We start from the raw sequence: 5,891 nt of genomic DNA on the forward strand, positions 1-5,891 counted from the left end.
AGACGTCATGACCTCTCCACTGCTCTGGGGACCAACACCTGCTTCCTGTTCAGCTGTTGTAGCACAGTGCATCTCACCTGATCTCTGCCAGCGCAGGCGTGCAGCTTGGGACTTCTTACTTTTCCTAGGCATTGTTGTAGATTCAAACCAATTTTTATTTTCAGAAAACCTTTTTTTAGCTTGCAGAAATGGGCTAAACGTATGCTCAGGTAAAACTGAAGTTTATTGTTTGTTTTACTGTTTATTCAATGCTTTTAAGCACTATCAAGAGATATGTACTAATGCTCAAATGTGGTATTCAACTGAGAATAGCTGTAGGCTAGTACTATACTTTTCAGTGACAGCAATCCAAATCTTATTCCTTAACAAACTTAATGTATAAGACCAAAGAAATGTATTCAGGTTTATATTTAAATATCAGAATCAAATACAGCTTCTTCAAACAACAGCAAGAAAACAACAGCAACAAAGTTTTTTATTACAACAGGTTTAAACAACAATAAAACACTTATTGATTCAAATGATGTGAGCAGGGCTAAAGATGAAGTAGAATTAGATGTAAGTCAGGGACAACTAATGCACTGTATAATATGGTTTTACCTTTACACTTATTCCCACTAGTTGAGTAAACTCAAACTTTTGAAAAATGAAAAAACAGTGTTTGTTTTTAACAACCTGTTTGTTTTCAATTTTCTAGTACAAATATGGATTTTCACTCCAAATATTTCTTGTGTATATTGTTTTCCAAAATGTCAGTGCAATATTAAATTATCCAATATCTTCTGACAATTTATCAATGTTCAAATCAATTATTTCAAAGCTTTACTTAACTATCAAATTAATTAGAATTAATGTGTCAGCAGTTAAAATGCTGGTAAATGCTTGTCAAAAGCTGATCAAGGTTGTAATGAGTTCAAATCAAACTTGTGAAATGTGAGGCCACCAAAAGCCAAGATGTGATGTCACCAAAAACAGAGATGTGAAGCCAAAAAATGATGTCACCAAAAACCAAAATGTGAAGCCAACATGTGAGGTGAAGCCAACATCTGAGGTGAAACCAATAAGCCAACAAGTGAGGTGAAGCCAACATCTGAGGTGAAACCAAAAAGCCAACACGTCCAATATGACAGAAAGGGAGAGAGAGCGTGAGAGTGTGAGTACACTCTCAGGGTTCCAGTCAAAGATAGAGATCCAACAACAATCAGGAACTGAACCCTGATTGGACAGAGAGAGAGAGAGAGAGCGTGAGAGTGTGAGAACACTCTCAGGGTTCCAGTCAAAGATAGAGGCTTGATAACAACAATCAGGAACTGAACCCTGATTGGACAGAAAGGGAGAGAGAGCGTGAGAGTGTAGGTACTCTCAGAGTTCCAGGCAACAGATAGAAAATCAGCAAGGCACCTGTAAGACAAAATGGGAAAGATCAATTAGACTGCTGTTGGAATATAAGAAAAAAAAACTCAAGTAGCTTCTACCCTGAGCTAAACATGAACATGATGTAAAAACATTGGGGATGCACATAATAAATCATGCTGATAAATTATCGGCCAGCAGGGATTCCCATACATTCATTTGAAATGTGAAAACCAGTAGTCATGAAATGCATCAGTTCATTAGGGCTTGTCTTGAGGTCTCATTTATTTCACTACAATTTCACAAGAGTGTGTTGAAGCAGCTGCTGTAGCCAATAGGTTTAGAAAGTGTGTGCTTATGGTCAAGTCACTACAGAGTGCCAACCCTGATATAGTGTATGTTTGCCCATGCAAGGCCAAAATCTGTGCCATGAATGACATTACCGCAGTAGCAGCCCACCCATACAGTGCTGAGCTGTGTGTGCATGAGAGAGACACCATGGGCGTAGGTTTCTATATAGATGGTCGTGACATGTCACAACCAATGGTCGAGGATTGCAAAATAGTCACTACCAATATTTGTCTGCTGCTGAGCCAGTAGTAACGTTAGTGAGTGGTAGTAGTGAGCATCTTCCAAACTGTGTCCGCTACTTGAAATGGATAAGAGGAAGAAACAGCTGAGAAACAGCGATTAAAAAGTTGAAGTCTCTGGAGGTGGAGGCTGCTAAATGTGCGAAGTTGACGGAGCTTTTTGGTGCCGGGACCAGTAACACCGACCCGCCAGCAGCCACAGGTGCTGCTGCGCCGGGAGACGAGGGAGGAGGACCTGACGATGATGAGCGAGTGGAGGCAGACAGGGTCAGTACCGTCAGCCTGGGGCTGGCTCGGCTGAATGTTTGAGACATGTCCAAAACAAAGTAAAAAAACGTTTTTACATTGAATGTGATGCGACCTCACTAACTGCATACTGATGAACGCAGCTGCCGCTAATGCTAACGTAGCTGCCGCTAATGCTAACGCAGCTGCCGCTAATGCTAACGTAGCTCCTCAGGGACTGAAGTCGTTATTTTCTAACTTTGACAATCTAACATGTGGCAGCACATCAGCCCAGAGTTAAAGGGCTGTGACTGTTGGTAGTTGTGGTTGATTTTGTTCAAATACGTCGAATTGTGATATTATGGGTTATTATTGTTCAGATGATTTAGCTAAGCTAGCTAACAGATGCTAACGTCAGCGGTCTCTTGTTGCCATAGCAACAGTAAACATTCACGTGGCCTGATGAGCTGTAAACAGAGATACAAAACACAAGTAAACCTATAGCAAATAATAAATTTAATTTGCAATATTTACCATTGAATTTATTGTAATCTTTCAATTCATTTATTGTTTACTGAGGTGATAACTATCTAATAGGTATAATTTGTGTGTAAATGTGTTACTTTTACTGTAGTTTTCAAATGGCTGTGTATAGTGTTAGTGTATAGTCTTGAGCATTTTCAGGTCACAAAGATCTGGCTTTTTTGCATTGGGAAACACTAGTAAAGTGTCCTAATGAAAACACGACAAAGCCATTTGACTACCTTGTTCATAAATGATGGTGTCAGGACTTTTTTTTATGACACACACACTTTCATTGATAGGAATACTTGGTTTTGAGGAATGACCTCTATTTTGAGCATGTGACATGCTTTTGCAGGTTATCAACAAGGTTTTGCAGTTTGTACTAATTGTTTTGAGAAATGCACCAACTGTTGTGCAAATGTAAGTAATGATGTGAGAAAAACTCCACCCCGTCTCTGGTTTTGGGTTCTTCCCGTTAGTCTCGTCCCACCCCTGGTCATAACATAACTTCTGTTGTGATTTGACACTATAATGAACAAAGATTGATTGGTTGATTGCTATAGCTGTCAGTTTTAGTCCTTGAGTTCATAGCTACGTGCTTTATTTGTTAACTGCTATCAAGGAATATGACTCTCCTTTGTAGTATGTGTGAGAAAGGACGCCACGAGATTTGTGGACTTCTTCGTGGTGTCCGCTGATAATATAGTGGGCTGGTCTGGACAGAAAATGCCAGAGCTGAATTTTTGTCCCAGTCCACCCCTGGTAATGTCACTACCAAAGCTGAGACCAAACCTACGCCCTTGAGAGACACACAACTGTTTGTCTGAGTCAGGTGAGTGTCTGTGTGCTTGTTTGTGAGTGAGTGTGACAGAGAAACAGTGCCTGGATGCAAGCTACAAATGTGTTTATAAAAATACAGTGCAAAGAAGATACAAGCATTTCATAAAAACGCTGATCGTCTCTCTCTCTCTTTCTATCCATGCTATGTCCATGAATAATAATTTATAACTAAATACATTTAAAAGAACGTTTGCATTTTTCTGTACTATTTTTTTCTTTTCAAGATTACATAACAAACTCCCTGAACACAGAATGTTATGGATCAAACTATAATGGACTTACTTCATACAATTACACAATTATTAAGCTATGGTTTTGTGTCTTGTGCTGCAAAACTCTAATCAGATCAGCACGTAGCACCAGTGAAAAAAAGTTAACTTACAGGCCTGCTAGTTTTTTAAATTAATTTATAGATTTGAATTTACATGTTGTGTAGATGTGTCACAGTCTGTTTAAAAGTTTTGCGACATATCAAATGAGGTTTTGGTTACAACTGATAATTCAGCCCACTGTGTAGAAAATGCTGAGATATATCTAGCTTGTGTTGACAATCAGCCTGAAAATACCACGATATGAATTTTGGTCCATAATGCCGAGCCCTAGTATACAGCTAGAGACAGCCAGAAGAAGTATGGAGACAGAAAGGCATGTTGTTTACTTTCTTCTCAGAAAATCAGGGGGTCACATCTCAAATGTATCTGGATCAAATTATTTTTCAGAGTGTTTAATTTATTGTTGATTATATAAAGTGTGTACGTGATTCCCATCGACAAAGTTTATTTGAATGGGAACTCATCCTAAATTGTAAAACCATGAAATATCAGTTTAAAACAATCATAACGTCTCTGTGTGCTCTTACGCTTCGGAGTTTGCAGGAGTCACAGGCTGGCAGGAATCCAATGAAGTTCAGTCGAGTGAGGGAGAGAGAAATTGAGATTTTCAATTCACTAAAGAAAACCAACCTCACAACTCATTTCAATTAAGGGCATTAATACTGCTCCATCTCAGCTCTCTGTACAGTGAGCTGTGTACACTGTATACAATGTATGTTGCCTGTGCTTCACTAAAATCAGTCTGTGCCATGAATGACATTACCACAAAATCAGCCCTTCGATACAGTGCTGTGCTGTGTGTGTATGTGAGTAACTAATTATTCTTATATGCAGCAATTGCTAAAGTAATTCAATTACTTTTGAGAGAAGCAACTGTAACTATTAATTTAAAGTAACTTGCCCAATTTCTTTATTTTGAGACATAAATTATAACAATACAGAAATCACAAAATATATAAATCATGTGAAAGATTTAACAGTTTGAGATACTAAACTGTTACTGTCAATTTAAGTAGGCTGTTGCAGCTTCCATACTTACCAGGCAAAAACGCAGGCGTCGGTCAATGTCCTCTATATCTATGAGAGGAAACATATATTAGTTTAACTACAAATCACGACTAAATACTTCTCCATCTCAGCTCTGTGTATACTTGAATATATCATTTTGTTGGTATTAAGGTCACGCTGCTTCTCCGTTCTGTTTGTTTGGTTTGGAGTTACACACACGTGCACGCACACACACTCACACACACAATTTTGTGGCAAAATGTGCTTGGTGTCATATTAAATCATATGATCTATCATGTTTATTGCAACTTGGGCAGGACATCGAGCAAGAGATTTTCAGTTAACTTCAGAAAACCAGTGTCACAGCTCATTTGAATTAATAAGGGATTAATTGATCTGGCACAGCAGCCTTCAGTGTTGATAGGACATTACTCATGTAACCAATCAGATAATAGTTGTAGGTCAGACAGTGGGCAAGGCTTCAGAGTAGTGTCTACAGAGAGACAGCTACATATCATAGTAGTAAAAGTAAAATTGTAATACAGTATATGTTTATATTGTATCAGTTTAGTGACAGTCATAACAAACAAAATGAGTGTGTGTTTGTACTCACACTGTAGAGTCGGCACAGGACGTCAGCAGGAACACAAGGAGGGTCAGCGATTTGGGGGTGGGGGGAGAGAGAAGTTGAGAGTTCAGTGTCACAGCTCATTTGAATTTATTGGTTTCAGAGTAGTGTCTGCAGGGAGGCAGCTACATATCATAGTATGGTACAATAATAGCAATATTAATACTGTAATACAGTATATTATTATCCTACTTTTTTGTCATTCAAATTAAGGTTGCTTGTGACAAAAAGCTGTAGCCTTTGGTTTATACCGACCAAATGTATTTTTTTTTTTTAATTTATACCTTTGGCACAAGCGACAACAAATGAGCCAGCCACATAGAAACAGATTTAAAACTAAATGGAAAGTTATCTGTAAACTGAAAAAAAATATATGATTAAAATAAATGG

At 38.3% G+C, this 5,891-nt stretch overlaps 1 long non-coding RNA gene across 1 annotated transcript; it reads right to left on the reverse strand.

The window, feature by feature from the left end:
- Positions 1–457: 457 nt before the first annotated feature.
- On the reverse strand, positions 458–5,585 carry LOC141002559 (uncharacterized). The gene is made up of 4 exons (XR_012179635.1): positions 5,487–5,585; positions 4,905–4,942; positions 4,393–4,418; positions 458–1,401 (listed from the first exon to the last, which is right to left on the reverse strand). It is a non-coding gene; the product is annotated as an uncharacterized lncRNA (long non-coding RNA).
- Positions 5,586–5,891: the final 306 nt, after the last annotated feature.

This window comes from Pagrus major, chromosome 9 (genome assembly GCF_040436345.1).
Source record: "Pagrus major chromosome 9, Pma_NU_1.0".
NCBI classification, from domain to species: domain Eukaryota; kingdom Metazoa; phylum Chordata; class Actinopteri; order Spariformes; family Sparidae; genus Pagrus; species Pagrus major.